At 40.2% G+C, this 9707-nt stretch overlaps 1 long non-coding RNA gene across 1 annotated transcript in view; it reads left to right on the top strand.

Annotated features, from left to right (window-relative positions):
- The first annotated feature begins 2884 nt into the window (after positions 1-2884).
- Positions 2885-9707, top strand: part of LOC122798805 — a 146941-nt gene continuing 140118 nt past the window's right edge. Inside the window, exon 1 of the long non-coding RNA XR_006364305.1 lies at positions 2885-2970. This is a non-coding gene — a long non-coding RNA (uncharacterized LOC122798805). The remainder of the gene's footprint in view (positions 2971-9707) is intronic.

The raw sequence follows: 9707 nt of genomic DNA, 5'->3' as shown, positions 1-9707 counted from the left end.
GGATCAGTCCTTGGGTCACTCCTTTTTGGCATTTACTTCTCATAAGTCATGGCCAATGTCAATGGTCCCTGGCTGATTAAATTTTCAGAGGAATGCAAATTAGGAGCTGATATTGAATCTCACACTGACACAAATGTTCTCCAGGAGGATCTGACACAGACAAACAGCTGGTGTCAGAGACATGGACTAATACTAAATGCCAAGAAATGCATAATAGTATCCTTTGGGAAGTCATCCATCCCTGATCATATTGACAACACACCCCTTAGAGCTGACCCAGTAGTCAGGGACTAGGGGACACACACAGTAATCTAGCCTTTGATCATCACGTGTCTACAGTGGTGAGGAAATCATTCTATGTTGTGCAACTTATAAACAAAAGTATGGCATCGAAGTCCAAGGAAGTCATTGGTCCACTGTGTTTGGCATTTTTCAGACCCATCATTGAGTGCAATGACCCCTTTGGTATGTACCTAACCAGGCATATCCACCAATCGGAATGACCACAGATGTTCACCTATTCTAAAGACTTAAACCTTGCCTGTGATATAAATAGATCATGCTGAATAAATAGGTATGTATCCCAGAGACTACCACATCTATGAAACAGGGTCCCCATCCATGTGAAGCAGAGTTCCTGCCTAACCCAATTCAAATGCAACCTGGACGATTTGATGGGAAACTGGAAATTCATCCCTGGTTTTGCACCTATGTCTGTAATGGACACAGGTAACCTGTAAATGGTTCATCTTCCAAACCCCTGCTTACACTTATCACGGGTATCAGAGCTTGTCAGAGATTTGGGATGCATAGCTTTGCTTAAAAAGGCCCTTGCTTAAAAAGGACTGCAACATGACAGAAGAGATTGTCTCATCTGCTTTAAGCCAATGTTATGTTTCTACACTAGTAACCAGACCACAGATGTGGTAACTGTTTACAGTGGTTCCAGTCAGAAACTAATAATTGTTCCAATGTTATGTTTCTGCACTAGTAACCAGACCACAGATGTGGTAACTGTTTCCAGTGGTTCCAGTTTAAGTGTGGGATTGTCGATAACTTCTATTGTTGCCTGTTGGGAAAAGACTGATCGAGAGACTGAATTAGGCAGAGAAAGTCAAGCCACACTGTGACTTTTGCTACTGACAGTCTAAATTGTGGGTTATCTGAGGCAATAGGGTATTTTGAAAAGGCTCAAGAAATAGATCTTTATCATGTAAACCACTGCCAGGAGTAATGTAGATTAATCATAGCAGAGTTTTTAAATGGGGAGGAAACACAGGAAGTGATTTCAGAAAAAGTATTTGATGTTAAGTAACATCAGCTATAAATGTCGCCATTGCAATGTTAAGTGCAGGCACAAAATCCTGTGCGCTAAGGTCCCTCCCTCCAGCAGTAAACTGAGGTAACAATGTAACCTTTGCAAACGCCACATGCTGCAGAGATACAAATCTGGTCTAAGCAGTGTTTTTGTAAAGCAGTGCAGTTTTAATTTAAATGAATTTTAAAGGCAGGAGAAATCTGTATACAAGTTACCTGTGAATAACTCTCAATGTCTGCCGTTACACTGAGCACACCTATCTGTGCAATAGCTCACTTTCATTACACTGAGCATGCCCACCTGTGTGATAAATTACAGTTTCTACTAGAAGAAAAACCTAGTTAAGCTAGAGTTTTCACTGTGCGATATCTTAATCCTCCTGTAACAGAGGCCCATGGGATATATGGAAATGACCCCCTCAATGACATCAAGTGCTTCAGCTATATGGTTTGTGAATGTCCATGACTTTTACTTGTTACCTTTTAGGTCATTATGGATACATTTGGAACAATAAAGCCAAACCCCACTAGCTGTGGACATGCATGTTTCTGATCTCATCATCACAGTATAAGTGGACTGTTTGGCTATACTTTAGAAACACAGGAAGCCATATAGTTGAAGTACTGGATGTCCTTAAGGGGTCATTTGCGTATATCCCATGGGCCTCTATTACTGTTTGTTTACATGGATGAAAGTAACTGACCCTTTTGTCACTTGCTCAGTGTAACAGTCATCTGTCAAAAATAAGGTACTATCTGCATCCCAGAATACACAGAACTTCTAGAGCTGGTAATCCCCACACACACTAAGGCTATGTAAGTGGATTTTGACATGGGTTGAGTAATTGCCTCTGCACTGAACCCTGACCTGGCCTAAAACTTACCCTGGACATAGGTGTACACAGAAGGTCACTGTACTTGTGTGAGGGGCTGGGGATGATGACATTATTTCTTTAACTTTCCCCCCAAACTTCAGAGAGGTGCACGAAGGGTGACTGTAGCTTGTGTAGGAGCACTGGTACTGTCTCTAGAAGGTACAAGTTGGAAACAATATTGCAACCATTATTGTTTTTTTTTTTTCAATTAACTCGTACTCAAACATCTGCTGCACATATAGGGGGCTATATTTTGGGGGAGAGGAAATAATAGACTAAATAAGCTGTTTATATGTGTCTGACAGTAAATATGTTGTAATTCCTGTTTCAGTGTTGTCCGTCTCTTACATCAGAAGGGTACTCAGAAAGTGGCTGTCTTTTGGGGGGTAGGGGGTGAGGAGGCCTGCTGTATGTAGACATGACAACAGCAGCTTGAAATATGACTGCAGCCATTTGTGCCTTAATTTTAATCTCAGTTTAACAACAGAATGTAATTACCAGTTTGGAGGTTGGGGGCTTGGAGGCAGGAACTATTCCCAACACTCCTAGATGTATCCTCACAAACATTTGTTTTCTCAGTTGATTGTGAACTGTGTTTGGTCAGCTTTGAGCATTAAAACCTGGATACAAATGAATAATAAAATAATAAGTTTCAATTACTTTTCCCTATGCATAATTTTTGTTCAGGCTATCGTCGGTTCAAGTATGGAAAAAGCTCCAGAACCCATCGCAGACCATCTGTAACTCCAAACGATGTAGAAAAAGACAAAACTGAAGAGTAAGAATTAATTTATTTTCTTAATCTTGGTTTCATTCAGGCTGTTATTGGATGAAGATTTTTTTTTTAATGTCAAATGCATTTCGGAGCATTTAGAAACCTCATGGATTAATAGACTTATTTCCACATCAGTTATTACACTGTAGCCCTCGCTATTTAAAGTGTGCTGAATGTAAGCAGGAAAAAGCAACTTTAAAGAGTAAAAGGTTAATTTACTTTCTTTCTTCATTCTTTTAGTTCATGCAATCATTTAATGAAAAGGTTGTTTAAAGCAATTTTATGATGTTAAGCTATACATCACAGCATTTGATGACTCAAGTGCCTAAATGCATTTTTACATTGTTATGTGTTTGGTCTGTTTTTTAACTACAACCCAGATAAATTTAGCATTTACTATTGTGATGTTACCCCGAGGTAACGTGTTTTGTGTCCATATACTTTAATAGGGCACCTTTGTACATTTGCAGTAGTGCACCCATTAAAGTCTATGGTTGCAACATATGTCTTTCCTACACTGTTTTCACTAAGGTCAGAGTTTAGTGTTTTTCTCAGTGTATGGAAATCATATTTTTAAATTACTTTTTTTTTTATTTTGAAGTACAAGCCAATGGTCACAAATTGGTAACGGTGTAACACATGCTGTGGTGCAAAGATATGATTAGAAAACATTGAAAAATCACTTTAAAAAAACTCTAAAATGCATCTCAGAGCATATTGAAACCTCATGGATTCTGGGCCCCCCAGAGCTTTGTCTTAATAATGTTATTTTGACTGCATTTATTACAGTGTCTTGCTCAGCTAGGATGTGCTGAAAGCATGATGAAAAACAGTTGAAGAGAAAGACTAAATTTCTTTATTTGATCATGGTTTTAGTTAAGGCAATCACTTTATGATAATGTTGTTAGAAAAAAAACCTTGTAAAATTCACATCAGTGCATCTAGAACCCCCATGATTTCTGGGGGCCTTGGCATTCACCAGACCCCCAACTGAATGCATTTTTCATCCACAGTTATCAGAATGCATTTTTGTTTAAATCAGACATGTAGAAAGAATAAATGAATGAATAACTGCAAGAAAAACTGAAGAGGAAGACAAATTCTGAGAAAAGGAAAGGAAAAAGTGATCTATATTCTGTGAGCAGGCCATGATGGGGTGGGTACTGAGGAGCGCCATGGAGCCTTTCCTCCTAGGGCACCAGTGGGTGGGCAGTAGGGGGTACCATGGAGCCTTTCCCCCTAGGGCACCAGTGAGTGGGCAGTGGAGGGCACCATGGAGCCTTTCTTCCTAGGTCACCAGTGGGTGGGCAGTGGAAGCCACCATGAAGTCCTTCCCCCTAGGGCACTAGTTTACCTAAGGCCACCCCTGATGCCACTAGTCCTTCACTGGCTGTCTGAGGCTGTGTTGATGTCTCAGTCTCATAAGTTCATAGGTTGGTACTAGGCTATTGGCGCTAGGGCCTATACAAGCCTAGCCATAACAATTCCTTGGCTATTTCTTCCCACAATATTTACTTCTCTGGACACCTGTCTAGCAGGGTGATTGATATGATCCCTGGGGTGAATTTCCTATCTCCCATCCAATTGTCAAGATTCCTTTTGAAGAGGACCAAGGAGGCACTCTGCTTGACATGTCTGGGCAGTCTATTCCAGAGTCTGGGGAGTCTCTGTGTCAGAAACCTATCTCTCCAGCATGTTTTGTTCATTGTGATGACAAGATTTAGATCCTTGGAGCATGTGGCTCTGAGGGATTGGGATTTCTTTAAGGTTAGCATGTCCAACAGCTCTGGGTTTGACATGGCCTTGTATATTAAGAAAAGGATGCCTCTGAATAGATGATATGCGACAGAGTATAGCTGCAGTTTTTTTAGACGGTCAGCATAGGGCATCTGCTTTAGGCCTGTGATTCTTTTAGTGAGGTATTTCTGTGGCCTTTCCAGTTGTTGCAGATGTCTTGAGAGGTACATACCAAACGGGGTGTTGTATTCTATAATGGGTCTAATGAGGTATGAGTACAGTGGGACAATTATTCGTTTTTTCTGGATGAAAAGCCCTTAGTGATGAGGTGTGCCACATAGAAGGATTTCCTGACTGTTGTGGCGATGTGATTATTGAAGGTGAGACCACTGTCCACCTGTGTCCCTAAGTCCCTTATCACACTTTTGGTGTTTAGTGTACTGCCACCTATGTGGTAATTCATGGGTACATGTTTTTTTCCCAAAGAGGATAACTATACATTTCTTGGCATTAAGCTTGAGCCCATGGCTCTAGCACCAAGCATCTGTTTCTTTAAGGCCCTTTTGTAGAATATCCACATAATTTGGGGATTCAATAATGGTTCCCAGTTTACAGTCATCTGCAAACTTTGTTAGCCAGAGTCCCTTAGTGTTGGCCTGTACTTCAGAGAAGTAGATGCCAAACAAGAGCGGTCCCAGGACTGAACCGTGAGGTACTCCACTTGTCACTTGTCTGAGGCTGGATTTGGAGTCAGCTGCTTTTTCTCTGAACTCACTGTAACAGAGTTGTTGCTGGAGCTTTGCTATACATTTGCAGTGTCTGTGGATTGCATTTGGCACAGTATGGAGTTTGACGTATTTATATGCATATGTACTCAGGACCAGGGGTATCACTGATGCACACTTACATATGTTTTAATGCTGCTCTTATTGCCAGCTTTTCATGAATGCTGTTTGGGAATTCCCAGGCATGTTTTTGGAGTAGTGACCTTATGCAGGATATTCCATTTCTATGATTCCTCCCTCTGAAGTTCACCAAAAACAATTTTACCTTCTGCTGGTCGACTATCATGAATGTCAACCTCCTAAAGGTTAACTTTTGTTCCCCCATTATGTTGGGCTTGGTCCAGGTTTCTTGTAGTCTCTAAAAAATAAATAAATACATATATAAATAGTGCTCTTGTAAGCTTAGAATGTTCCTAGAAGAAGTGATGCATTAGAATACATTTCTTGAAGGTAATGAAGCCAAACTTGAAATGTCTCTCTTTATTTAAAGAATTAAATTCCATGTGCATCATAAGAAAATAATTAGTTTTATGAGGAATAGACAAAAACTATGATACAAAAATGTGAACATTCTGTGTAAATCTGGACAACTGAGAGGCGCACCAGAGTCTGCGAAGACTTTAGGAGACACAGTGCATAAATATAAGAAAAATCAGGTCCATTTATGTTTCTTTATTATTGCAGAGCATACCTAATTTTCTTGTATTTGGCTCTGTCCTCTTAGCATATCCTAGTAGAGAAGTCTGGCCACTCAATTGTACTTTAGTGGATGGACTTCTTTCTATTTGTATATGCTCAATTTAAATGGGTATGCTGGTCGGGCTGTCCAATCAGCATGTACATTTCTGAATGGCAATAAGCCGTTGTTGTATAATTAATTTTAATTTTAGAGAAATAAGAAAGCAAGTAGCTGATATATAGATTTATTTTCTCTATGAGCTATATACATCAAAATACCACATCTGTCTGTTTGTTGAAAGCTATGTCAGCAGTTGGAAATAAATAATTGATTAATAGGATTGATTATATCATGTCTGGTATCTTATTCTAATTTTATTTCTTCTGAGCACACTGTGTGATAAAACATGCTAAGGCGCTCTTACAGATGGCTATAATAAACATTTTGAAACTTTTATTTGTTATTCTGGAACTGCTTGCAGCCTTTCACTTCTTTTTCTCCGTACAAGTTTGGATTTTGGTATCAGTGACAGTCAGTCAGTATATTGATTTTATTGTTTCCAGCTAGATAGTACCTAAACAAATACAGCTCAGTGAAATTGGTGATATACAGTTCTTTTATACAATATCTGTATAACAAGATGCATATCAAACTGAAATATATCAATCTATCTAGCTTATTTATTTATTTCATATTATTATGTATCAAAGTGAGTACACCCATAGATGCATTTCAACTGTGGTTAAGGTTTCAGGTTGAAGTTCCTGTGGTACAGGGTTTGACTCCCTTATCCTTGTTTGCCTATTGTGTGAGCTGGAGAACGTAACTTAACCAGAAATTGCTTCTGTGTCACCCATAAAAAGGAACTGTGTGTCCAGTGTACCTACCTGGTTAGCAAATAAGTATTATTATGTTCTCTTTGAGGTGAAAGAGTAATAATAAACAAATTAACTATTACTTGGACCTGTAGGCCCATACAATTATACAATCTTCTTATATAAGAAACACAGAGAATTATGAACATGTCAGCAATTATAATCAGCTTATTATATGCTCAAGACAGGGACACCAGTAAATTCACATTTGAGAACTATCTCCATGTCAAGATCGAAATATTTGTCTTAGTAGAAAGCATGACCTCCCTTAGCATACAACTACCCTGATTCGTAAACTCAGGAGATAGTGAGGCCCAGCAACTGGCAACATTTAACAAAGAGCTATAGTTCCAGGTGCAAGTATTTAAAAGCAAGGTATCTCTAACTGTAACTAGAAGGTTCCTTACCCTTTACCTGGATAAACAGTGATGTTCCCTACAACTGGAAATTGAAATAAATTGGGGTACAATATGTATTATTCCCTTGAGTAGCTGGGCATTGCGGGTAAATGAAAGTCCAGCAGAAACACAGAAAATGTAATGCTGCAAATAGATTTACTCCTACCACTATCTTTACTTGAGGTTACCCCTGCTCACCTATCATTGTTTTTACCAAATGAAACTTCCAGGTGGGACAGGAGAAAGCTAGGGTAGTTTTTAATTGCATGAATCAAACAAAATCACAGTATGCCAAGAGTGTTTTGGAGGTGAAAAGAGTTTCAGAGTGATGTTTATGAAGCTGGAAATTGATGGTGTAATGATGAATTTTGTTAGTGCATATGTTCCACAAGTTGGGTGTATGATGGATGAGGAAGAAAAATTTTGGAGTGAGTTGGATGAAGTGGTGATGAGTGTACCCAAGGGTGAGAGATTGGTGATTGGAATGGATTTCAATGAGCTTGTTGGTGAAGGGAACAGAGGGGATGAGGAAGTGATGGGCAGGTATGGTGCTAAAGAGAAGAATGCAGAAAGTCAGATGATTGTGGATTTTGCAAAAAGGATGGACATGGCTGTGATTAATACATATTTTAAGAAGAAGGAGGAGCATAGGGTGACATACAAGAGTGGAGGTAGATGCACACAGCTGGATTATATCCTATGCAGGAGAGCCAGTCTAAAGGAGAGTGGAGACTGTAAAGTGGTGACAGGGGAAAGTGTAATTAGGCAGCATAGAATGGTGGTCTGTAGGATGATGTTGGTGATCAAGAAGAGGAGGACAAGTGTGAGGGCAGTGCCAAGGATCAAATGTTGAAAGTTGAAAAAGGGTGATTGTGAGGTGGAGTTCAGGGATGAGTTAAAACAGGCACTGGGGTGCAGTGAAGAGTTATCAAATATCTGGATAACTACAGCAGATATGGTAAGGGAGACAGCTAGAAAGGTGCTAGGTGTGACATCTGGACAGAAGAAGGAGGACAAGGAGACCTGGTGGTGGAATGAGGAAGTACAGGAGAGTATACAGAGACAGAGGCTGGCAAAGAAAAAGTGGGATTGTCAGAGAGATGAAGAAAGTAGACAGGAGTATAAGGAGATGAGGAGCATGGCAAAGAGAGAGGTGGCGAAGGCTAAGGATAAGGCATATGAAGAGTTGTATGAAAGGTTGGACACTAAAGAGGGAAAAAAGGACCTGTACCGATTGGCTAGACAGAGGGACCCAGCTAGGAAAGATGTGCAGCAGGTAAAGGTGATCAAGGATAATGAGGGAAACATACTTACAAGCGAGGAGAGTGTGTTGAGGAGATGAAAAGAGTACTTTGAGGGGCTGATGAATGAAGAGAATGAGAGGGGGAGAAGGTTGGATGATGTGGGGATAGTGAATCAGGAAGTGAAACAGATTAGCAAGGAGGAAGTATGGACAGCTATGAAGAGGATGAAGAATGGAAAGGCTGTTGGTCCAGATGACATACCAGTGGAAGCTTGGAGGTGCTTAGGAGAAGTGGCAGTAGAGTTTCTAACCAGATTGTTTAATGAAATCTTGGAAAGTCAGAGGATGCCTGAAGAGTGGAAAAAACGTGTTTTGGTACCTATTTTTAAGAATAAGGGTGATGTACAGAGTTGTAGTAACTACAGAGGAATAAAACTGATCAGTCACAGCTTGAAGTTATGGGAAAGAGTAGTGGAAGCTAGGTTAAGAAGGGTGGTGATGATTAGTGATCAGCAGTATGGTTTCATGCCGGGAAAAAGCACTACAGATGTGATGTTTGCTCTGAAAGTGTTGATGGAGAAATATAGAGAAGGTCAGAAGGATCTGCATTGTGTCTTTGTGGACTTGGAAAAAGCATATGGTAGGGTGCCTAGAGAGGAGTTCTGGTATTGTATGTGGAAGTCAGGAGTGGCAGAGAAGTATGTAAGAGTGGTACAGGATATGTACGAGGGTAGTGTGACAGTGGTGAAGTCTGCAGTGGGAGTGACAGATGCGTTTAAGGTGGAGGTGGGATTACATCAAGGATCAGCTCTGAGCCCTTTCTTATTTGCAATGGTGATGGATAGGTTGACAGACGAGATCAGACAGGAGGCCCCATGGACTATGATGTTTGCAGATGACATTGTGATCTGTAGTGAGAGTAGGGACCAGGTTGAGGAAACCCTGGAGAGGTGGAGATATCCTCTAGAGAAGAGAGGAATGAAGGTCAGCAGGATTAAGACAGAATATGTGTGTGCGAATGAG

The sequence above is a fragment of the Protopterus annectens genome, chromosome 3.part1, assembly GCF_019279795.1.
Source record: "Protopterus annectens isolate FY-2018-M chromosome 3.part1, PAN1.0, whole genome shotgun sequence".
Taxonomy (NCBI): domain Eukaryota; kingdom Metazoa; phylum Chordata; order Ceratodontiformes; family Protopteridae; genus Protopterus; species Protopterus annectens.
Note: the sequence above shows the minus strand (reverse complement) of the source record. Positions and strands in the feature narration are given on the sequence as shown.